This window comes from Poeciliopsis prolifica, unplaced genomic scaffold (genome assembly GCF_027474105.1).
Source record: "Poeciliopsis prolifica strain line A6 unplaced genomic scaffold, Auburn_PproV2 SCAFFOLD124, whole genome shotgun sequence".
Classification (NCBI taxonomy): domain Eukaryota; kingdom Metazoa; phylum Chordata; class Actinopteri; order Cyprinodontiformes; family Poeciliidae; genus Poeciliopsis; species Poeciliopsis prolifica.
Window position 1 is genome coordinate 190,285 of NW_026562499.1, and position 25,430 is coordinate 215,714.

The 25,430-nt window shown below is 56.6% G+C and overlaps 1 pseudogene; it reads left to right on the forward strand.

Moving 5' to 3' along the window:
• The first annotated feature begins 696 nt into the window (after positions 1–696).
• Positions 697–24,997, forward strand: LOC129355087 (cullin-9-like; annotated as a pseudogene).
• The last annotated feature ends 433 nt before the right edge of the window (positions 24,998–25,430 follow it).

The window sequence follows — 25,430 nt, forward strand, 5'->3', positions numbered from 1 at the left end:
AGGAGAGAACTAAAGCATGCAGGATGCAACCGACCCTCCAGGACCCACTTTGGGGACCCCTGTTAAATGGAAACGGGCCCATTAAAGTGAAGGGGGCGCTATTTCCTATATTATCCTACCGTTTTGGCAGCGTAAAAATAAAAATGTGAATTTTTGCTTTTATCTGTTTCACAACCTGGTTGTAACAACCTGGGTTGTTATTCTTCTTAACCTATTTCATTAGTTTGTTATTGACTTTTGTTTCAGTAAATTTCTTATCAATACATTGCTAATTGTATTTGCGCCCCCTGCTGACCAGAACTCTGCTTCAGATCCATCAGAACCTCTGATGGATTGATGAGGACACAGAAGCTTCACACGAACAGGAACTGTTGTCTCTGTGTTTGGTTCTGGTTCTGGTTCTGTAAACCCTGAATGTGGCCTTCTCTGCCCTCTCGTTTGAAAAAAGAACATGAAATAAAAAGAGTTAGAAAACATAAATATGTGAAAAACTGTACAACACAAAACATCCTTAAAAAATAATAAATAATAAAACTGTGACTGACAACAGATTAACATTTTAATTTGATGGCATTTCATGAGGACATCAGTTATGCATTGATCTCCGGAGAATCCAGGATCCAGCGCCATACCGATAACACGTGACGTCATTAACTCCTCCGAACAGAGGGGGCGCTACTGCGCTAACAGCTTACCGGAAGATTCGCAGAGGCGGAAGACGCGCTCCGTGGTGTGACAGTGCGCATCAAACCTGCGGCAGAACCGGGACAGAACCTACAGAACCAGGCTGGAAAAGAGAGCGCTAGGGCGAAAGAGGAAAGTGCGCGCGCAGTTGCAGGTGCGGGACTCGCCAGGTAACCGGACTCACCGAGGAGGGGGGCAGGCCCGCCGGACTGCGGTCCGGACCGGCCGACAGTGTTTTTTCCACGGTTTGTTTAGAACCAGAACCGCTCTAAGCCGCTTCCGTTTAACTTCGGGTCTGCTTCATTTGCTGTCTGTGACCGAACCGTGAAGCTCTAGCAGCTGTTGGACCCGGTTCTGCTCAGCCGTTAGCAGGTTCTGGGGTTTAACGGAGCCGAATTCTGCCGAACATCATGGACCAGCAGACCAGAGTCTTGCGTGATCCCTGACTGCAGCAGGTTCTGGCTCCTGGCGGGTCCACACTCACAACTCTGAATCCGGAGCGGACTTCGGTGTGACGTCAGCACGTTGCGTCAACGGCACAGAGGGACAGAAACACATTTAGTTGGTCAGCTAGCTAGTTAGCTTGTTAGCGGTCAAGTAAGTTAAACTACTAATTAGTTACATAATTAGATAAACAGTTAAATTTTGATCACGTGAGGAAGAAACCGTGACCTGCTGACCTGTGAAGCTGCTGCCTGATTGGCCCGTTGATTGAAGGAACCTCAGGACCTGAGTGGGGCTGGTTCTGATGAATCCAGGGTGGACTGGACTGTCCTGCTGGAGCAGGGAGGGGGGCACACCAAGAAGGATGGAGGTTCTGATGGGAGAGGTTCTGGTCTGGAGGTTCTGATGGAACGGGTTCTGGTCTGGAGGTTCTGATGGAACGGGTTCTGGTCTGGAGGTTCTGATGGAGAGGTTCTGGTCTGGAGGTTCTGATGGGAGAGGTTCTGGTCTGGAGGTTCTGATGGGACGGGTTCTGGTCTGGAGGTTCTGATGGGACGGGTTCTGGTCTGGAGGTTCTGATGGGAGGGGTTCTGGTCTGGAGGTTCTGATGGAACGGGTTCTGGTCTGGAGGTTCTGATGGAACGGGTTCTGGTCTGGAGGTTCTGATGGGAGAGGTTCTGGTCTGGAGGTTCTGATGGAACGGGTTCTGGTCTGGAGGTTCTGATGGAACGGGTTCTGGTCTGGAGGTTCTGATGGAACGGGTTCTGGTCTGGGTCAAACTGCTCTAGACTCTGAGGATAAAACAGAACCAGGTCCAGGTCCAAGACCCGTTTTCTGTCACGTGGTCTGATGTGTGTCTCTGTTTCCATAGCAAGCATGGTGGGCGAGCGCCGCAACGGGAACCTGCTGGTCCAGCTGGGGCCCAGCATGCAGGCGTACCCGGAGGAGTTGATCCGCCAGCGCCGGACCCACGACGGCCAGACGGAGTACCTGATTCGCTGGTGCCTTGTCATCATGGAGGACGGGTCCGGCTGCGGGGGCGGAGCCGGCGAGACGGGGGGCCCGAGCGGCGGAGGGACCGGCGTAGGCGGGTCCGGCGGCTCCACGTCCGGAGAAGCTAAGCCGGAGAACATCCTGATGTGGATGACGATGGAGGACGTGTTCGCCAACTGCCCAACGCTTCTGGGCAAGAGGAAGGCGGAAGCGCAGCGCCCCCTACAGCCGCAGGAGAAGCAGCGGGGCGACAAGGCGGCGGACGGAGACCCTGAGGGTGGCGAAGAGTTCCCAGCAGACGTGACATTCGACGAGGTGGAACTGTCCGATATGAAGGAGGACGTGAAGAACCTGGTGTGTCGCGCAAGGAAGCAGATGGCCAAGAAGAGCGACTTCTCCATCAACATCATGCACACCATCCACGTGCTGAGCGCCTACGCCAGCATCGGCTCGCTGGTCGGCGTCTTCAAGGAGACCGGCGCCCTCAACCTGCTGATGGAGCTGCTGTGCAACAAGGAGACGCAGACGAGGCGCAGCGCCGGCAAGATGCTCCGGGCGCTGGCCTCACACGACGCAGGTCAGGTGCATTCTGGGTAACCAGGCGGACCCGGTTAGACCCGGTTCTGTTGCTGTGGGGCGGGCGGACCCGGTTAGACCCGGTTCTGTTGCTGTGGGGCGGGCGGACCTCAGCGGACCCGGTTCTGACCCGGTTCTGAACCGGTGCCCATGTCTCCCTGCAGGGAGCCGGGCGTACGTCCTGCTGTCCCTCAGCCAGCAGGACGGCATCGAGCAGCACATGGACTTCGACAACCGCTTCACCCTGCTGGAGCTGTTCGCCGAGACCACGTCCTCCGAGGAGCACGGCATCTCCTTCGAGGGCATCCACCTGCCCCAGGTATCTCCACCTCACACTGTGGGTTTCAGGTTCTTTTAGAACCAGGAAAAGCTGCTGTCTGTGGGATAGCAACACAATTCTGTTAGTTTGGGTCAGGACCAGACCAAAATCAGATGGTTCTGATCTGATTCTAATCCGGTTCTGTCTGTTCAGATACCCGGGAAGTTGCTCTTCTCCCTGGTGAAGCGATACCTGTGTGTCACGTCTCTGATGGACAAGCTGAACACTGCGGGGGCGGAGACAGGCTCAGAGAGACTGGACGGTAGCCCCGCCCCCAGCACTTCAGGCTCCGCCCACCAGACAGAGCTCCTCCGCCTTCAGAAGGAGTTTGACTTCACCATGGCTATGGCCAACCTGATCTCAGAGCTGGTCCGGGTTATGGGCTGGGACCGGAACCGGAAGCCGCCCGACGGCTCTGGACGGCAGTCAGGAGGGGGCGTGGCCAGCAGCGAAGAGCGGGAGGAGGAGGTGCCCCGCCCCATCCTCCGCTCCATCTTCCAGCCCCGGTTTTGCACCTCATCTGTGTCGCCGGCCGCCAGCTCCCCGGTCTCGGCGCCAGCAGCCACGCCGACCAAGAAGAGGGGCGGGAACGGCTTCAAGGCGCGGTCGGACTTCAGTAGCCGCTCGGCATATGTGGAGTACGTCCAGGACAGCCTGAAGAGCGGCATGGCGGTGCGCATGCTGGAGGACTACGAGGAGGTGAGCGCCGGCGACGAGGGCGAGTTCCGCTACAGCAACGACGGCTCGCCGCCTGTTCAGGTGAGCACCGGGACCTGCTGCGACTGTCGGCTTGGAGCCACTTCTGGATCACGCTGTGCTGTCTGCAGGTCTACTGGAACTCCCTGTCCAGAACCTACTGGGTCCACTGGCACATGGTGGAGATACTGGGCAGCGGAAGCAGCAGCCAGTCTGACAGAGACACAGGAGAAGGCCTCCACCCTGACCGAAACGCTCAAACTCACCGCAGGTAAGGTGGACTTCCTGGCCTCTACGCCTCCTCCTCTTCTCCTCCTCACCTCTCCACCTTCTCTGCCCCCAGTCAGCCAGACGTTCTTCTCCAAGCCACCGGGCGGCCTGTACTCGCTGCCCTACCTGACGGAGGCGCTGCAGGCGGAGCCACTGCTGCTCAGCCGAGCAGAGTGGTGGGAGGTGCTGTTCTTCATCAAGAAGCTGGAGCCCAAGCAGCAGCAGGAGGCGCACCGCTTGCTGCAGCAGAGCTTGGAGGACCAGGTGGGGCCCCTCGCCGTGTCCCCTGTCTCCGGGTTAGAGCCGGCAGACCCATCTGTGTCCTCTGTCCAGGAGGTGCTGCCAGACGATGCGTCTCTCATCGGCCTGTCCGTCCCCGGAGACGTGTCTAAGAAGCTGCTGCACTACCTGAAGCAGGTGCTGCCCTCCTGGTGCCTCGGCGACCTGCTCTGCTCCCACGCCTTCTACAAGCACTACCTGCAGCGAGGAGGAGGAAGCCTGGAGGACGAAGAGCTGCTGGGTGAGCGTTAGGTTCAGGGACCTCCTTCCTGTCCCTGCCACCCAGCTCACTCTGCTTCCCTCTACTTGTCTCTGCAGCAGAAAGCTCCCTGGCTCCACCCGCTTTAGGAGGAGGAACACAGAGCTTCACCTCCTCATCGTCGGCCTCCTCTTCTTCAACTAAAGGCTCAGTCTCCAAGAAGGCCAAGAAGGAAGCTCCTCTGGACTCTGGCTGCTTGGAGACGGAGAGCGAGCTTCCCTCTGAGGACGACAGCAAGTATCCAGACGACCTGGAGGACAAGTTGAAAGGTGGGGACATCTTCATCATGATGATGAGGAGCGTCTGTCTCCATGTTGGTGATAAGGTGCCATGCCGTCTTCCTGCAGTGTTCAACAACCCGCGGGTTCAGGGGAAGAAGAGCCTCCTGGAGAAGCTGGGGAGGTGGTGGACATCCTGAAGAAGGGAGGCTCGGCCTCAGAACCCGCCCAGCAGCTGGCCGCTGTCCTCTTCATCACTCGGCTGCTGGAGGAGAAGAGCGCACAGGACAAGAACTCCATGAGGAGCGACTCAGCCCAGACCATACGGTGAGACGCCTCAGAGTAGCCCCTGTCCAGGACATGGACTGGACCAATGACTGTCCAAGAAATAGCCTGAGCCGGTGTGTTTCTGACAGTGACAAAGTGCTGAAGCTGCTGGTGGAGCTGCTGGGTTCCTCGTCCAGGGACGTGGTTGTGAGCACGCTCAGATTGACCCACCTCCTCATGCTGAAGTACGAGTGGAGGGTGTGCTTTGCTACGGAGGGCGGGGTCAAAGCGGTCCTGTCCTGCATGCAGGAGTTTTCTACGGTGGTCCACGTGCTCCAGCTAGCGCTGGCGGTAAGACTCACCGTCTTCTCTTATGTCGTTGACAATGATGATGACGACCCAGTCCTCTTTCTCAGACGCTAAAGGTCATCACCGGCGCCAGTAAGCACGACCTGCGCAGCGTCGGCAGCAGCCTGCCGCTGTCAGAATCGGGAACCCAGATGATGCTGGAGATCTTTGCTAGCATTGGCTCAGCCACTCCCGAAGGCTCCAAGGGCCTTCTGAGCACCATCCCTTCTGCCATCGATCTCATGCTGAAGACCAAAGGGTGAGTCCTCCTTTCGAGACACAGCTCCCTGTTCTCATGACTCCCTGCTCAAACCGTTCCTCTGTGCAGCTGCATGCTGTCGGTCCGGAACGGGCTGCTCGTCATCATCATGCTCATCGCCAGCCACAAGAGTCTAGCAGAGCAGCTGGTGGCTTGTGGCGTCACCGCCGTCCTGAAAAAGTGTTTGACACTGTCTAGGGCTGAGACCATGCTGGCCATCATCGCCCTCAACCACATCTCCATGGTGCACAAGCTGGAGAGCAAAGGTACGGGTCTTGGTCATGACCATGGCCTCTTTCTCTGACTCGGACTGTTGCTGAGGTTTTTTGCTCTTGAAAAGACCCAACATGCTACAGGACCAATGGACCGGGGAGCAGTACTAGACTGGCTTACATCATCAGGTTATTGGAGACCTGCAGGGCTCTGATTCCGGCCCAGTTCTCTTTACTCTACATCCGCTTTCAATTTTTGAATTGACTATTTCTTGACACTAGACCTCATGGGATAAATCTCCACAGTTAAGCTGATGATACTCAGTCATACCTATTCATAAATCCTGATGAGGCCAGTCAGATGATAGATTATAGGAATGTCTTGAGGAAATTAAAACCACCAGTATATAATCTGTGGGATATATATCCTGTTTACTTTAGTCTGTGAGGCAGATGCCTCATCTAGTTTATTTCATGAAGCAGCTTTATTTCTGTATTTAAGATATGCTCAAGCAACCACAGGCTCCATCTGTCCTGTTCTATGAATAAACCGGGTCGTCTTTCTCAGAGAGTCAGGACCAGCTGGACTTTAAGGACACAGAGCTGCAGATGTTGGTGGTGAGCCTGAAGGAGCTGACGGTGACCAAAGAGGTGATCCAGACCCTGGAGCAGCTACTGTGCGACGATACGTCCCAGCTAGAGGACGAGCGCCGACAGGTACTGGAAAAGATCTGTTCAGACCCACAGAACCAGTGGTGCCGCCGTCCAACAGCTCATCTCGTCTTTTTATGCAGGTCACCCGCAGCCGGGACACCTACCAGGACCTAGTCCGCCTGATGGAGCAGCACCGAGCTGACCGGGCGGTCCAGCTGTCCATCCTGAGGTAAGGTGCCACTGGTTCCTCTGGAGCTTTTGCTGCTTTGGTGGTCCTGTTGGTACTGCTGACAGCATCCCCAGTGGTGCTGCTGGACCTTGTCTGACTGAATGTACCTACAGAATCCTCAACAAGTTCCTGGACAACTACGAGGAGGACATGCTGCCATGGCATGAGAGCATTGAGCCGTGTCTGTCCACTATGACGGCGTTCATCAACGACAGAGAGGTTAGCAGTGATCCTGGTTCTGAGGTCAGAGGTCATGGTGAGAGGCTGACCTGCTTTGATGACTCCACAGGTTGTGCAACTCTTCATCCGCTTCTTGTACCGACTGGCTTCACTGAACAAGGACTATGCAGTGGTTATGTGCCGCCTGGGGACCAAGGAGTCTCTGGTGAAGGCTCTGGACAACACAGCACCAACCTGCTGCTGGTCACTGAGCTGCGAGACCTCATCAGTGACTGTGAGAAATACGCCAGCCTCTACAAGAAGATGACCACCAGCGTGCTGGCCGGATGCATCCAGGTGGGCACCTGCAGTGTCCCTGGACCCGGAGACGCTCTGGAGAACATCTTAGCATCGTCTCCAGCAGTAAAGAGCTGAGGACCTCCGGTTCTCCAGTGATTGGCTGCTGTGAGTCATGTGCTGCCTGTGTTTCCTGTTGTGTGTCAGATGGTGCTGGGTCAGATTGAAGAGCACCGCCGCAGCCACCAGCCCATCAACATCCCTTTCTTTGACGTCTTCCTGAGGAACCTGTGCCAAGGTCAATGCAAATGTTCTTTTATGTTCATGGACAGACTGGTTTCTGAAACTGGTCTAACTGGTGTCCCTGTTGATGTTCCCAGGCTCCAGTGTGGAGCTCAAGGAGGATAAATGTTGGGAAAAGGTTGAGGTTTCCTCCAACCACCATAGAGCCAACAAGCTGACTGACAAGAACCCCAAAACCTACTGGGAGTCCAATGGGTGTACTGGCTCGCACTTCATCAACATTTACATGCACAAGGGCGTGGTCATCAGGTGGGTGTGGTTATCAGGCAGGTGTTGCCATCTTTCCATCTCAAGAGTTTTCAGGTGAATGGTTCTGTGGCTAGGCATCTTTTGTTTGGTTTTGTGGAGTGGCCGTCTGTTAGAGCTGGTCTGCCTGCCTGTGTCCGTCCATCCATCCATCGTCTGCTGCTTATCTGGGGTTGGATCGTGGGGGTAGCAGCATGAGAAGGGAGGCTCAGACTTCCCTCTCCCCAGCCACTTCTTCCAATCTCGGACAGCCAAGAAACATAGTGCCCCCACCGTGTTTCTTCCCCGGGGCCTCCTCCCAGTGCAACGTGCCCGAAACACCTCACCAGGGAGGCGTCCAGCCCTGGCGAGACCTCATTGGCGACTAGGATGCCGATCTGATCTGTTCAGATCCCCCCCGATCTGAACTCCGACCTCCCAACCACGCCCCTCCCGTTGCCCACGTGAGCGTTGAAGTCCCCCAGCAGAATGAGGCAGTCCCCAGGAGGGGACTCTCCAGTACCCCCTCTAAGGACTCCAAGAAGGGTGGGTAGGCTGAACTGTCATTTGGCCCGTAAGCACAAACAACAGTCAGAACCCGTCCCCCCATCCGTAGGCGGAGGGAGGCTACCCTCTCGTTCACCAGGGTAAACCCCAACGTACAGGCGCCAAGATGGGGAGCAACAAGTCTGCCCACTCCTGCTCGACGCCTCTCACCGTGGGCAAGTCCAGAGTGGACGTACATCCGGCCCCTCTAAGGAGACTGGTTCCAGAACCGGAGCCATGCGTCGAGGTGAGACCGACTATTTCTAGCTGGAACCTCTCAGACTCACACACCAGCTCCGGCTCCTTCCCACCAGAGAGGTGACGTTCCACGACCCAAGAGCTTCTGCAACCGAGGATTGGACCGCCATCACACACTGCACCCGACCCCTGTGGCCCCTCCCATAGGTGGTGGGCCCATTGGAAGAGGGACCCATGTTTCCTCTTCGGGCTGGGCCCGGCCGGGCTCCATGGGTAAAAGCCCGGCCACCAGGCTCTCGCCAACGTGTCCCACCTCCAGACCACGCTCCAGGGTGGAGCCCCGGTGACCCGCGTCCGGGCGAGGGAACACTAAGTCCAAAGTTGCCATTCACTGTTGGGGTCTTCGGGCTGACCTGCCTGCTTTGGGTGACCCTACCAGGGGCATGAAGCCCCAGACAGCAGAGTTGCTAGGATCGTTGGGGCCCTCAGACCCCTCCACCACGATAAGGTGGCAGCCCGAGGAGGAGCCTGACTTTTGATATTTTGTGTTTTCATGTTCAGGCAACTTGCCATCCTAGTCGCCAGTGAGGACTCGAGCTACATGCCGGCCAGGATCCTGGTTCTGGGCGGGGATGACCCAGCCAACATCAACACAGAACTCAACACGGTGAGTCTGGTTCTGGTCAGGTCAACATGGTTGGTTCCTCATCTGACCCCGCTCTGTCTTTACAGGTGAACGTCGCTGCCTCAGCCAGCCGTGTGGTTCTCCTGGAGAACATGACCCGGTTCTGGTCCATCATCCAGATCAGGGTCAAGAGATGCCAGCAGGTCAGTCTCTGCTCCTTAAATTTTCTGGGTCTCCTCCGCAGGTGTTGATCCGTCCCTCTGTGCTGCAGGGTGGCATTGACACTCGGGTCCACGGCTTTGAGGTTCTGGGTCCAAAACCCACGTTCTGGCCCGTGTTCAAGGAGCAGCTGTGCCGCCGTACCTACCTGTTCTACAGTACCAAGGCCCATACCTGGTGTCAGGAGGTGGTGGAGGACAAGGCTCAGCTGCTGCAGCTCTTCAACAAGTACAAACTCTTCTCTGCCGTTCAACGACTGATGCTGCAGCCGCTGCTGACTCACCCGAGAACTTGGATCTGTGTGTGTTTAGGCTCAACAGTGCGTTGAGACACGAACAGATGTTTGCAGATCGGTTTCTGCCGGACGCTGAAGCAGCCGAAGCTCTGGGTCGGACCTGCTGGGAGGCTCTGATCAGCCCCATCGTCCACAGTATCACGGTGTCAGGTGACCACGTCTAACCACACACACCAATGATGTCAAGCTTTTTCTAAACTGCAGGTTTGGTCTGATAACAAACCTTTTCCTTCAGTGAAGATCACTCTGTTGTGTGTTTCTCTAAGAACATTTTCCCATTAAACCTGCTAACATTATATTTTGGAGAGTGAAGCCTCTGTAAGACCAAGTCAAATACATTTATTTAGCAATCCAAGTATATTTACAGATTGGGAAAGCACGGAAATATAAAGATTAAGTAAATCAAAATGTAGAGACCAGTGGGAGGGACAAAGCCTAACAGTTCCCTGGAATCTAGCAGCCGTCTAACTTGTTAATGGTGCAGGGAACACCCTCACTGCCTCCAAAATGCCACGGCTTGGTTATCCATGTATGAGACCCTCTATCTGTGGAGTGTCTAGGTTACTCAGAACAATCAGGCCTCAGTGTGGATGTATTATTGAGACTTACAGATATAACTTGTTTTGAGACACTTCACTCTCTTTAGATTGTGAGCTGTGTTCTGTGTCACTGGGCCCTCACAAGGTGTAAATATCCACAAGAGTGGTTTCTGAACTTTTAATTTGTTGATAGGTCTTTCTTTTAGGAGGTTCTGCTCTGTAAATATTTCCTTAGGGAAGCTTTCTGAGCCTGAACTAACTATGCTTCATGTTCTATCCAGAATCAAAAGCATCCAGTCCGCTGTCGTGGCTTCTCAGCGAGTACCTAGAGAACTCGGAGGTGGCACGCCGCTGCAAGAGCCGAGCCGCCATCTTCAACTCCAGAGTGAGACGCCTCACTCACTTGCTGGTCCATGTGGACACGAGTTCAGCTGACGGCGAGGAGCTCAAACCTCCAGCGAAGTCCAGTAAGTGAAACCAGCAAAGCTAGCTGGACCAGTTTGTGAGCTGATAAGTTGAGGTTAAGATGAAGATCAAATTAATGATTTGATGGAATACTGATCCAACAGGTTGGGTACTGATCTGAGCAGTTGGGTACTGATTTGACAGGATCATGATCCGACGGTCTGGGGTACTGATTTGTGATCTGATGGGCTCATGATCTGACAGGTTAATGATCCAATAGGTTGGGTACTGATCTGAATGGTTAATGATCTGAAGGTCTGCGGTACTCAGGGTTTCCCCCAGTTATTATAAGCCTGGCGGAGAGCCAGACTTTACTTGCCCCCACCTGCCAGGCGAAGTGTTGCTTGTTTTTAGTAAAATAAATTGCTTACATTTTTTGCTTACAAAATTCTAAGCCGCACTGCAAGCATCTCTTGCGCTGAGCATTGTACTGGCGGAGCAGAGTTATTCCTAAAAGATACGTTAATAGTTGATGCATTTAAAGCCTGGAGTGCAGACCAGTCACACTGCTGGTGCCTCCTTGCACTGGCTCAAGTGCCATCGCTGCTTGATATCTGAAGTTTACTTCAGATTGCACGCGCCTCCTTTCGCTCAAACTGGACACAGATTGGCCTGTATGGATATTTACATCAACCCCCTGTGAGGAATTATGTTTCTTCTGAGAACTCTACATCAAGGCAGGAGATTGAAATCCACTGCGTTAGCTTGTGCAGTTCTATGGTGGAACCTGCAGTCGCTCTTTCAGAGGTGCGCATTGAGCAAGTGCTGAGAATGATTTATCTTTAATCCTCACAGGAGCAAAGGATGATGTGTGGTGCTCACATCTGAACTTGCTGCCAGGGCCTGGCTCTGGTTCTGCACTGATCCGGTTCTTGGATGTGGTGCCGGTGGCCCGGTGCAGCAGTGGTTAAGCGGTTCAGCCTGTGGAGGAGCTTTCACACTTGCCTCGTAGTCGCGCTTCACTCTGGTTTTATTTATCTTACGATCATTTTTTTCTTATTTTTACAGTTACACAATGCATCAAACCATATCAACTGTTTAGTCAGCCAGTCAGCGGGCGGCTGACTGGCCAGATAAACTCGTCCCATAAAGCTCAGGGAACGAAACAGTTTCTGTGGCGCTTATGAAAAAACAACGTACATCAAATGGAAGGGCGACTAAAGCCACATGAATTAAATCTTCTCGTTTGTCCCTCAGTATCCAGCAGAGATGTGCAGTTCAGTGGATTTAGCTCATCCTGCAGGGCCGGTCCAAGGCTGTCTGAGGCCTGGAGCAGAATTTGACTAAATGGCCTCTTTTGCTTAGAACATGAGCATCACTAACAATATTTCAACATGGATTCAGTGAAGTCTGGGAGAAGGGAGTCATTTAACTGGCCAACCTAAAAAGCAATCGGTTATAATTGTCGTTTACTGAGACGTATTTGTGAATAGAGCTCAAACTCACAGCATTAGATTGTAGCGGTGTTAACAAAACCATTTAACTGAAGATTGTGGCAAATGAACGATCGAAATATTGGGGGGCGGGGCACGACCAGTAGACCAGGGTATGAACATTAGACAGGGAGAGCAATTTGGGGTATTTACGGAAAAATGGTAAAAAGAAATAAAATACAATTGCAGGAAGGGGGGAAAAAACAATGGTAGTTTTCCTGCCGAAACGGGAGACTTGACAGGTGTTCCTTGCCCAGTTATTTATAGATTGTGTCCATGTTGGCAACGGGATTTGGTACCTTCGTTCATCACACTGAGAAACTACCGAACATGAGCCGCCGCGACGCTCCGCCGCCGCCGCCGCGACGGACCACTGACACGCCGTCCACTGACACGATTCCGTCCACTGACACACCGTCTGTCCACTGACACGCCGTCCGTCCACTGACACGCCGTCCACTGACACGCCGTCCCTCCACTGACACGCCGTCCCTCCACTGACACGCCGTCCCTCCACTGACACGCCGTCTGTCCACTGACACGCCGTCCACTGACACGCCGTCCCTCCACTGACACGCCGTCCCTCCACTGACACGCCGTCTGTCCACTGACACGCCGTCCCTCCACTGACACGATTCCATCCACTGACACGCCGTCCACTGACACGCCGTCCACTGACACGCCGTCCCTCCACTGACACGCCGTCCACTGACACGCCGTCCCTCCACTGACACGCCGTCCACTGACACGATTCCGTCCACTGACACGCCGTCCATCCACTGACACGCCGTCCCTCCACTGACACGCCGTCCACTGACACGATTCCGTCCACTGACACGATTCCGTCCACTGACACAATTCCGTCCACTGACACGCCGTCCACTGACACGCTGTCCACTGACACGCCGTCCCTCCACTGACACGCCGTCCACTGACACGATTCCGTCCACTGACACACCGTCTGTCCACTGACACGATTCCGTCCACTGACACGCCGTCCACTGACACGCCGTCCACTGACACGCTGTCCACTGACACGCCGTCCTCCACTGACACGCCGTCCACTGACACGATTCCATCCACTGACACGATTCCGTCCACTGACACGATTCCATCCACTGACACGTCCACTGACACGATTCCATCCACTGACACGCCGTCCATCCACTGACACGCCGTCCCTCCACTGACACACCGTCTGTCCACTGACACGATTCCGTCCACTGACACGTTCCGTCCACTGACATGATTCCGTCCACTGACACGCCGTCCACTGACACGCTGTCCACTGACACGCCGTCCGTCCACTGACACGCCGTCCACTGACACGATTCCGTCCACTGACACGATTCCATCCACTGACACGATTCCGTCCACTGACACGCCGTCCCTCCACTGACACGATTCCATCCACTGACACGCCGTCCCTCCACTGACACGCCGTCCCTCCACTGACACGCCGTCCACTGACACGATTCCGTCCACTGACACGATTCCGTCCACTGACACGATTCCGTCCACTGACACGATTCCGTCCCTCCACTGACACGCCGTCCCTCCACTGACACACCGTCTGTCCACTGACACGATTCCGTCCACTGACACGCCGTCCCTCCACTGACACGCCGTCCCTCCACTGACACACCGTCTGTCCACTGACACGATTCCGTCCACTGACACGCCGTCCACTGACACGCTGTCCACTGACACGCCGTCCGTCCACTGACACGCCGTCCACTGACACGATTCCGTCCACTGACACGATTCCATCCACTGACACGATTCCGTCCACTGACACGCCGTCCCTCCACTGACACGATTCCATCCACTGACACGCCGTCCCTCCACTGACACGCCGTCCCTGACACGATTCCGTCCACTGACACGCCGTCCCTCCACTGACACGCCGTCCACTGACACGATTTCCGTCCACTGACACGCCGTCCACTGACACGATTCCGTCCACTGACACGATTCCGTCCACTGACACGCCGTCCACTGACACGATTCCGTCCACTGACACGATTCCGTCCACTGACACGCCGTCCACTGACACGCTGTCCACTGACACGCCGTCCCTCCACTGACACGCCGTCCACTGACACGATTCCGTCCACTGACACGATTCCGTCCACTGACACACCGTCTGTCCACTGACACGATTCCGTCCACTGACACACCGTCTGTCCACTGACACGATTCCGTCCACTGACACGCCGTCCCTCCACTGACACGCCGTCCCTCCACTGACACGCCGTCCCTCCACTGACACACCGTCTGTCCACTGACACGATTCCGTCCACTGACACGCCGTCCACTGACACGCCGTCCACTGACACGCTGTCCACTGACACGCCGTCCGTCCACTGACACGCCGTCCACTGACACGATTCCGTCCACTGACACGCCGTCCCTCCACTGACACGCCGTCCCTCCACTGACACGCCGTCCCTCCACTGACACGCCGTCCCTCCACTGACAGGTGGAACCTGGGATTGCGTCTCATTGTCACGGCTGCTTCTTACCAGTTTGCTTCTCAGGGTGGTGGAGAATCGGTGGACATTTTGAAAAGACGCGGGCTGATAGCAGCTCATGTGGCTGCGCGTTCATGGGTCCTTCGGCTCCCGCCACTACAATTTAGCTGACTTTAATATTTCCTGTTTTATTTTGGTAATTATTGTTACACTTTGTGTCTATCAGGCAGTTATCGGTTCAATACGGCCAAATATGGGACGACTCGGTATTTTACAGGACGGGTGGCAGCCAGATCCAGGGCTGCTGAGGTGCAGGGCTACAATCGACACAGGCTGAAACGTGGAATCACATTTAGCAGCATTGATCATCTCAATAAACACATGTTGCATTTATATTGTCTGTGGTCTGGGTTAAAATATTAGCATTTGTGGGGCCCTGGAGGTCCTGATGAGGCTCCTGACGCTTTAGGGAGTAAGCAGAAGAAAAATAATAACAGATTTTTATTTTAATTGTATTTTTCATCTGTTGTTCTTAAGATTCTGTAGTTTAAACAGCGTTTGACAGACGATGTCTTTCAGTAACATGTTATCAATCAGTCATATCTTCTAATTCAAACCCACAGTGGACCACCTCAACAAGTCTTCTGGGGAAACCCTCGGTACTGATCCGACGGGTCAGGGATCCAATGTGGAAGTTACTGATCCCAGTGCCTATCAGGTTAATTATCTGATGGGTTGCGTTATTGAGCCAATGGTTTGGATTAGTGATCCGACTGGTCCAGTTACTGATCCGATTTGTTCATCATCTGAACGCCAAGCGGGGCAGAATGAGAACTCCCTCACCCCCGGGGCAGTTTGGAGACTAAAGGAGTTTGTTTTGTTTGCAGAGGTTCTGAACCGGAGCAAAGAGCTGAAGAGTGAGTATGAGCTCGGTTCTGAAGACGTTTGTTTTTTCTTTTGCTCCCATTTCATTGGTCCCGATGAGGCCAGGATCCTGGCACGGCTCCCCCTGCTGGATGGAGGACACTGAGCGGGTTGTTAATCTGCCGTGTCGACACAAGAGGGCGCTGCTCACCAAAATAAACCCTGCAGGTCTAAAGGCATCCAGCAGGGCGCGCCTGAACCCACCAAACCACTCAGCTTCGTTCAGATGTGGCCATGTTTTTTCTTTGAGTTTCAACCACTGAGCTCCTCCCATGGTGGTTCCGGTTCTGATCCGGTTCCCGGTGAGAGGGAAGCAGAGGAAAGAGCCGCAGCCTGGCTTAACTTTTATTGTTTGTGTTTGTGGCTGCGGTTTTCTGTTTCTCACCCGCCTCCATTCAACAAACCGTTTTCTTCTAGATGGGAAAAGAGGGTAAAAACAAAGACTCTGCTGCCTCTTCCTCCTCGTCTTCATCCAAGCCTAAGGTGAAGAGCGGCAGCAGCAGCATTGCAGGCATCGCCCTCTGTTGGCAGGGAGTGGTGCAGCGGCAGGTAAAGCCACACCACTGTAAACCCTGTCATCTGTCCTGTTCAGTCATGAACTTTGAACTCTGCATCATGTGATTCACTCGCTCCACCAGGTCAAGAAGTTCCTGGAGTCCAGCTGCAGCCTGCCGGACTTTGTGGAGCGTTATCGTACTCTGTACCTGCCCTGAAGAACGCCATGGAGGAGCTGTTTGGACAGCAGAGGCCTTCGTCCTCGCTCTGAGACACGGCTTCTCTGCCGCGCTGCTGCAGCTCTCCATCCTCAGAGCCATGCACGTGAGTCCAGAACCGGCCGGGTCTAATCAGGAGGGTCCGGCTGAAGGCTGCTGTGGAGGAATGACTTGCTTCAGGGTGATGGGGCCCCATTCTGATGGGTCCAGCCTGTCAAGCTGTCTCCATTCGTGATCCATTCGTGATCCACGAATGGATCCTTTCGCTCTTCCCTCCAACCATCGGTTTAGTTTTGTTCAAGGTGTGTCTGTGTTTGGACCGATGTCCCTTGTCCTCACTGGTAACAAATATTACCAGTGAGGTAATATCGGTTTACCAGTGACGTCAGTGAACCAGACGACGGTTCTGTGTACGGAGCAGATGTTTATTTTGTCCAAATTAGACGGAGATAATCCAGAACTAGCTCAGATTTAATCCAGGTTGCTTTAAGCCAGGCTTTTACAGGCTCAAGTTTTCTTTCCTCACTTCCTGTGTCTGCAGGTCAGTGAGCGTTTCGCTCAGTACATCGACCACATGATCCAGGCCAGCGCGGCGCCCTCTGGTGGAGTGGAGACGCTGCAGCGCCTGCAGCAGTTCCTGGAGCCGATGCTCTTCCTGTCGGGCCTGGAGCTGGCCAACACCTTCGAGCATTTCTACAGGTAGGAATGCCCCAACAGAACCGGCCCGGTTCCACAGTGGCGATGAAACTCCGCCCCCTCCTACCTGTGCAGGTACTACCTCGGGGACCGGCTGCTCGCCCAGGGCAACGTGTGGCTGGAGAGCGCTGTGATCGACCAGATAGGCAGCTGCTTCCCGAGTCGCTTCCCTCAGCAGATGCTGAAGAACCTGAGCGAGTCGACAGAGCTGCAGCAGGAGTTCCACCTGTACCGGCTGCAGCAGCTGGACCGCCACCTGCAGGAGCAGGACCAGGACCAGGTAGGGTTAGGTCCGCAGGCTGCATGGGGCGCCAGGGGCGCCACCAGCCTCCTGCCTCCATTTTTCTTCTCCTGTTGCCGCAGGTCATGGAAGACTGGGTGGAAGACTGGGTGGAGTCTGAGGAGGAGGCGGAGGTCCAGGTTCTGGTTCTGTCTCCACGGTGCTGGGCCGTGTCCTCAGGCTGCTTCCTGGATGAACCGGCCAAACATTTTCCAGTTGAACTCTGCTCCTACCTGAACCACTTCACCCAGTTCTACAGCCACAGTGAGTTCCAGTTCACCCAGTGAGGCCCGACGCTGGGCGAACTGGTTCATCTCTGCTTTTCGTTCCTCCTGGATTAAACCAGGATAACCACTGAGGTTTAGCAGGTTTCTGTTTGGCTGTGGTTCTGTTGCTGCTCTGGAGCCGGCTGTACTTTAGAGCAGAGGTGAAGAGCAGGTTGTGGTTGAGGCTCGGTCCTCCCGTGTCTGCAGGTCAGTCCATGTACAGCCTGAGTCACTCGAAGCCTCGGCGGCTGCAGTGGACCTGGCTGGGGCCACGGCGAGCTGCGGATGGGCGGCTGGACGCTGCACGTCTCCACGCTGCAGATGTTCATCCTGCTGCGCTTCAACGATCAGGAGGTGAGGATCCGGCCGAGTCTCGGTGCCGCCGTGGTTCTGGTGGGTTCTGACCCACCGTGTGTCTGCAGGAGGTCCGAGTGCAGCAGCTGCTGCAGGAGAGCGGCCTGTCTGCTGCTGTGCTGCTGCACGCTCTGCAGCCGCTCATCGCAGACGGAGGACCTTTGACCTGCAGCTCTGAGGAGGAGCCCAGCACAGGTAAGAGCTGCAGCCTTGATCCTCCTCCTCTTCCTCTCTAACCTTCCTCCCGTCCCCAGCTGTGCTGCAGCTGAACCAGCAGGTGGCGTCCCACAGCCTGCAGGGCGTGCCTGCGTCGCTGCAGCTGCTGCCGCGGCAGACGTACCTGAATGTGAACGAGGACGCGGCGGGAACTCTGGAAAGGAAGAGGAACTTCATCTACTGCCTGATCGTCCACATCATGAAGCAGGAGAAGGAGATGCACATCGACAACCTGGTGTTCAAGGTCAGCTGCTGCCCCGCCCTGCTGCCCCACTGCACTGTTGCCCCACTGCACTGTTGCCCCACTGCACTGTTGCCCCACTGCACTGCTGCCCCACTGCACTGTTGCCCCACTGCACTGCTGCCCCGCCCTGTTGCCCCACTGCACTGCTGCCCCACTGCACTGCTGCCCCGCCCTGCTGCCCCACTGCACTGCTGCCCCGCCCTGTTGCCCCACTGCACTGCTGCCCCGCCCTGTTGCCCCACTGCACTGTTGCCCCACTGCACTGCTGCCCCACCCTGTTGCCCCACTGCACTGCTGCCCCGCCCTGCTGCCCCACTGCACTGTTGCCCCACTGCACTGCTGCCCCACTGCACTGCTGCCCCGCCCTGTTGCCCCACTGCACTGCTGCCCCACTGCACTGCTGCCCCGCCCTGTTGCCCCACTGCACTGCTGCCCCACTGCACTGCTGCCCCGCCCTGCTGCCCCACTGCACTGCTGCCCCGCCCTGTTGCCCCACTGCACTGCTGCCCCGCCCTGTTGCCCCACTGCACTGTTGCCCCACTGCACTGCTGCCCACTGCACTGTTGCCCCACTGCACTGCTGCCCCACTGCACTGCTGCCCCGCCCTGTTGCCCCACTGCACTGTTGCCCCACTGCACTGCTGCCCCGCCCTGTTGCCCCACTGCACTGTTTGCCCCACTGCACTGCTGCCCCACTGCACTGCTGCCCCGCCCTGCTGCCCCACTGCACTGCTGCCCCGCCCTGTTTGCCCCACTGCACTGCTGCCCCGCCCTGTTGCCCCACTGCACTGTTTGCCCCACTGCACTGCTGCCCCACCCTGTTGCCCCACTGCACTGCTGCCCCACTGCACTGCTGCCCCGCCCTGTTGCCCCACTGCAATGTTGCCCCACTGCACTGCTGCCCCGCCCTGTTGCCCCACTGCACTGCTGCCCACTGCACTGCTGCCCCGCCCTGCTGCCCCACTGCACTGCTGCCCCGCCCTGTTGCCCCACTGCACTGCTGCCCCGCCCTGTTGCCCCACTGCACTGTTGCCCCACTGCACTGCTGCCCCGCCCTGCTGCCCCACTGCACTGTTGCCCCACTGCACTGTTGCCCCACTGCACTGCTGCCCCACTGCACTGCTGCCCCGCCGCCCCACTGCACTGTTGCCCCCACTGCACTGTTGCCCCACTGCACCTGTTGCCCCACTGCACTGCTGCCCCCGCCCTGCTGCCCCACTGCACTGCTGCCCCGCCCTGTTGCCCCACTGCACTGCTGCCCCGCCCTTTGCCCCACTGCACTATTGCCCCACTGCACTGCTGCCCGCCCTGCTGCCCACTGCACTGCTGCCCCGCCCTGTTGCCCCACTGCACTATTGCCCCCCTGCACTGCTGCCCCGCCCTGCTGCCCACTGCACTGCTGCCCCGCCTGCTGCCCCACTGCACTGCTGCCCCGCCCTGTTGCCCCACTGCCCTGCTGCCTTCTTTTATTTAGGATCCACATGATTCTCGTACATAAACTCAAATGAAGTAAAAATAGGTAATAACTTCCGGAGGCGGATGACGCGGTCTGAACGTCTGGGCTCCTGCTGCAGGTCATGGACTCGTGCCAGAAACAGGAAGCGGCTCGCTCTCCGGCGGCGGCCCGCTTCGGCTGCAGCACCGCCGACGACGTCCTGTCCTGCATCATGCACGTCATCAACAAGGGCTGCTCCGCCGCAATGACGACACCCGCACATCGTGGAGTTCGTCCCCGAAGATCGGGCCACGCCCCAGAAGGGGCCACGCCCAGTTCTCCTTCCGGCCGCGCCGGCTCCAGGAAGGACAGCCTGGCCGACATCAGGTGCGACCCCCCGACCCCGCAGGTCTGCTGTCCACAAGGGACACGCGTCACGAAGCCTCCGACGGCCGTCTGTCCCTCGCTGGACGTTTGTACGTCTCATCCTGTCCTCGTGTTCCCAGTCTGGTACCGGCGCCGCGGCAGTTTGAGACGGGGTTTTCTGGACTCGGTCCTGTTCTCGATGGGCCGGACGATGACCCAGGAGGAAGTCCGTCAGCTGATGCGGCGGACGGTCCAGCAGGTCAGACTTGGTCCCGCCGACCCGGGCCTCGCTCCCGGCGCCCCCGTCCCGCGTTGCCATCTCTCCCTGTCCCCGCAGGTGTCGGCGACCCTCAGCCTGGACCGGACGGGCCGAACACCTGCTGATCCACTGCAGGTGGAACGTGGAACCAGCTGGTGCAGCGATACACCGACGATCCCGACGCCCTCATCATGGCCGCCGTCCTCACCTGCAGGAACCCGCAGCCGCCGAGGCCCCGCCCCTTCCTGCCCCGTCTGCCTGGGGCCCCGGAACCCCGACGCCGAGCCCGTCCCCACCGCTGAGCTGCATGCACTACTGCTGCCGGGTCAGAACCGCCCTGAAGCCGCCGCGTCTGAGACGGAGTGTGTGTGTGTTCTGTGTGTGAATCTCTGTGTGTGTGTGTGTGTGTGTTCTGTGTGTGTTCTGTGTGTGAATCTCTGTGTGTGTGTGTGTGAATCTCTGTGTGTGTGTGTGTGTGTGTGTGTGTGTGTGTGTGTGTGTGTGTGTGTTCTGTGTGTGTTCTGTGTGTGTGTGTGTGTGTGTGTGTGTGAATCTGTGTGTGTGTGTGTGTGGTTCTGTGTGTGTGAATCTCTGTGTGTGTGTGTGTTGTGTGTGTGTGTGTGTGTGTGTTTGTGTGTGTGTGTTCTGTGTGCTAATCTGTGTGTGTGAATCTCTGTGTGTGTGTGTGTGTGTGTGTGTGTGTGTGGGTGTGTGTGTTCTGTGTGTGTGAATCTCTGTGTGTGTGTGTGTGTGTTCTGTGTGTGAATCTCTGTGTGTGTGTGTGTGTGTGTGTGTGTGTGTGTGTGTGGTGTGTGTGTGTGTGTGTGTGTGTGTGTGTTGTGTTCTGTGTGCTAATCTGTGTGTGTGTTGCAGTCGTGCTGGCAGGAGTACCTGACGGCGCGGATCGAACAGAACCTGGTCATGAACTGCAACTGTCCGATCACGGACTGCCAGGCCCGGCCCACCTCCCAGTTCTTCCTGGGCATCCTGACGGACAGGGACACCGTCGCCAAGGTAACGCCGCCCGCCGCCGCCCGGCGGGGCGTCCGCGCTCTGACCCCGCTCTCCTCTGCGCAGTACGAGAACGCCTTGCTCAGAGGCTACGTGGAGTGCTGCTCCAACCTGACGTGGTGCACCAACCCCCAGGGCTGCGACCAGATCCTGTGCAAGGAGGCCGTGGGCAGCATGGGCACCTGCTCCCGCTGCTGCTGGTCCTCCTGCTTCAGCTGCAACTTCCCCGAGGTCAGAGGTCACGCCGCAGGGCGAGTCGGGAGCCGCTTCCCGGCCCGGGGCCGCTGACCTCCTGACCTCTGCCCCCAGGCCCACTACCCGGCCAGCTGCAGCCACATGTCCCAGTGGATGGACGACGGCGGTTTCTACGAGGGGATGAACATGGAGGCGCAGAGCAAACATCTGGCCAAGCTGATCTCCAAGCGCTGCCCCAGCTGCCAGGCGCAGATCGAGAAGAACGAGGGCTGCCTGCAGTACGTGACCGAGAGGAAGACCATGGTGGTGATGAAGGTGATGAAGGTGATGAAGGTCTCTGTCTGTTCCCAGCATGACCTGCGCCAAATGTAACCACGGCTTCTGCTGGCGCTGCCTGAAACCGTGGAAACCCACACATAAAGATTACTACAACTGCTCCGCCATGGTTGGTCGACTCGCCGCCACGCCGCCACGCGCCTCGGCCAATCAGAGAGCAGCAAGCGCTCACTGTCTGTCCCTCCTTCCTACAGGTGAGTAAAGCGGCTCGGCAGGAGAAGAAGTTCCAGGACTACAACGAGAGATGCACCTTCCACCACCAGGCCAAGGTACGGACCGGAACCAGACCCGGAACCTGAACTAGAACTAGAACCGCTCCAGTATGTGGATCGGGCAGAGTTCAACATCAGAACCAAACGGAGCAGTGCGGCGTGGCGTCCCGCAGGGGGCGCCGTGCCAGTCCTCCACACAGCATCTGGAAGTTCTGTTTGTGCTGCAGGACTTTGCCGTCGGCCTGGAGAGCAAAGTGTCGGCCATCAACGAGGCTCTGCAGATGAAGTCGCTGACCTTCGTCATCGACGCCTGCAAAGTCCTGGCTCAGGCCAGAAAGGTAGCTTCCTCTTCCTGTTGGCCCGTCGAGCGGGAGCGTGTTCCGGCGGGAGCGTGTTCCGGCGGGAGCGTGTTCCGGCGGGAGCGTGTTCCGGCGGAAGCGTGTTCCGGCGGGAGCGTGATCCGGCGGGAGCGTGATCCGGCGGGAGCGTGTTCCGGCGGGAGCGTGTTCCGGCGGGAGCGTGATCCGGCGGGAGCGTGTTCCGGCGGGAGCGTGATCCGGCGGGAGCGTGTTCCGGCGGGAGCGTGTTCCGGCGGGAGCGTGTTCCGGCGGGAGCGTGTTCCGGCGGGAGCGTGTTCCGGCGGGAGCGTGATCCAGCGGGAGCGTTCCAGTGGGAATGCACTAGCTATGTCCTGCTCTGTGTCTGCAGGTGCTGGCCTACTCCTGCGTCTACAGCTACTACAACCAGGAGACGGAGAAGATGGACGTGATGGAGCAGCAGACGGAGGCGCTGGATCTCCACACCAACGCCCTGCAGATCCTGCTGGGTGAGACTCAGCCTCAGCCACAGGCACAGCTGCAGGCCTCACTGGTCTGACTGGGTTTACTGGTTCTGTGTTCAGAGGAGACTCTGCTGCAGTGCACTGACCTGGCCTCCTGCGTCCGGCTGCTCAAACCAGAACATCTGAACACGGGCCTGGAGCTGATCCGCCGCATCCAGGAGCGCCTGCTGGCCATCCTGCAGCACTCCACCCAGGTGCCTGTCCAGACCCACCGCACCGCAGGAAACACTTTAATCCAGATTAAAACCTCCTGAAGACGGATTAATGTGAGCTGTGGTAAATCGGTTTAGTCCCTGGTCTCGGTCCGACTCCAGGCAGCCGCGGCGCCACCGGAGGGCGTCGGGGGGATTCCGGTTGGAATCCTGCAGATCTAGTACAAACTGTTTCAGGAGCTTCAGCGATTGCTGCTGCTCTCGGGACGCCATCTTGGAACCCGTGATCTCTAAACCTTCAAAACGAATCCAGTTTGATCCAGTCACTGGTAGTGCAGTTTAAACCAGTTCCAGTGTGAACTCTCCAGTCTGACTCGGTGATGTGTTTCTGGTCCAGGACTTCAGGGTCGGCTACCAGACCAAGAACGGCCAGGAGTCCGAGACCACGCAGGCGACCAGCCTGTCCAACCACGGACACCAACAAACGGTCAGTGCTGGACCTGTCCTCACCTGTCCTCACCTGTCCCTCTATCTCAGCTTGTAGGTCTCCTGATCCTAGATCAGTTTCACACGTTTAGACAACCCATCAGACGCTTCCTGCATCTGATTGGTTCAGATGCAGGAATCAATCAGATGCAGGTGAGGGACAGGTGTGTCTCACCTGTGGTTTCCGTCAGGTCCAAGTCCAACGCGGGTCGGACTCTGGAGATTCGGACAACAACACGTACAACGGCGAGGAGGGGGGCGAGGAGGCGGAGGACGACGATGACGAGTACGACGAAGAGTACGTTCCCGAGTGGCACGAAGACTACGACGAAGACGACATCGACGAGGACGACTTCTTCTCCGACGACGACGAGTCCGAGAACCTGGAGAGGGACTTCAGCCCCTTCGACTGAGCCGGGTCAGAACTCGAGGAGGCGAGGACGAAGCCCCGCCCCTTGAGGACATTTGGGCCGACGGGAACGATCCGGTCCTCCCCTGACCCCTGACCCCGGACCTCCCTCGCTGCACTCGCTTTCACTTTCTGATTCTGTTCTCTTTAGGCCAAAGTACAGGACGGGACGCGGCTCAGAACCGGTTCCGAGTCCAGTTTCAGTTTCAGAGGAACCGGTTTGCACCACTCTGATTCCACCACAGCTAAAAGCTAGGCTGGTTTGAAACCAGATTAAACCAGTTTGAAGTAGTCTGAGACCGGTTCACACTGATCACAGACCAGTGTGAACCTGTCTGAAAACAATGTAATCTCAGACCGGTTTGAACCCGTTTGAACCCGGTGTCAACGGGTCCAAAGGGATCTGGAACCAGGCTAAGATAAAGCCAGTCTGAACAGACCTGGAATCAGTTTTCTGGGAAACCATCTTAAAACCCATTTGATGCTGACTTAAACTGGTTTGAGACCAGATTGTTGTCTCTGAAACCGGTTTACAGTTGTCCAGTCTAATCCTGTTTGATTCCGGTGTAAACTGGTTACAGACCAGTTTACACCCACCACTTGAAGACTGGTTTGATCAAAAGTAAAGCCATTTAAGTCAGATTGGTGTAAACTGGTGTGGAACCAGTTTTGTCTGTGTGAACTGGTGGAACCGGGTCTTCGGTTTGTTCTGCTCCTGAAGCTCAGACCCGTCCGATATTCTGGAACCTCCTCTGGAATCGTCGACGTCCCGCTGCTTCTTTCCTGGACCGGACCGGACCGGACCGACCCCCGCCCCGCCTCACGTTCTGCCTTGGTCTGGTTCTGACGAACCCGCCCCCCCTGAGGGACGCGCCGCCTCCTGCCGCCTCGGTCAGAGTTTTACCTGAGGGGAGGTTTCTATGCACCTGAGGCCCGCGGTACCGAGCGGCGCCGCTGCAGTGACTCGGTTCTGTCAGAGTTCTGGGTCGTAGTTCTGGAGTCGGGTATCTGATACTCCAGCTCCTTATTTTGCTGTAATTTTGAGAGATCATATATTCATAATGTTCTACAATGTTCTGTTTCCTTCAGCCAGCAAACAAAATAAAAGCTTTTCTGCAGCGCTGCATCCGACTCTGCTCCTGTTCTACAGAACCACCAGAACCTTTAGGTTACTTACACTGAGATCAGCTGTTCTGGGTCCAGATGGTGGTGATGTCACGGCTCTGGTTAAGGTCATTGGAGGAGCCTCTGCTTCCTTCTGTGATCTCAGAGAGACGTTGGTCAGATATTAGGAAGAGACTGCTGACCTCTACGGATCCGGTTCTGGCTCCTCCAGCGGTCCAGAAGTTCTGCAGAACAAAGCGGTCCTCATCAGAACAACGGACTCTACTGACCCAGTGGTTTTGTTCCTCATGGAGCTGCACCTGGTTCTGATGGGTCAGCTGGGTCTTCCTGGTGACGCCGCCCTGCAGTCCCCCAGTAGAACTGGACTGGAGCCGGAGAACCTCTGTCCTGGTTCTGCTGCTGTACATGGCCCGTTCATTCAGCTGT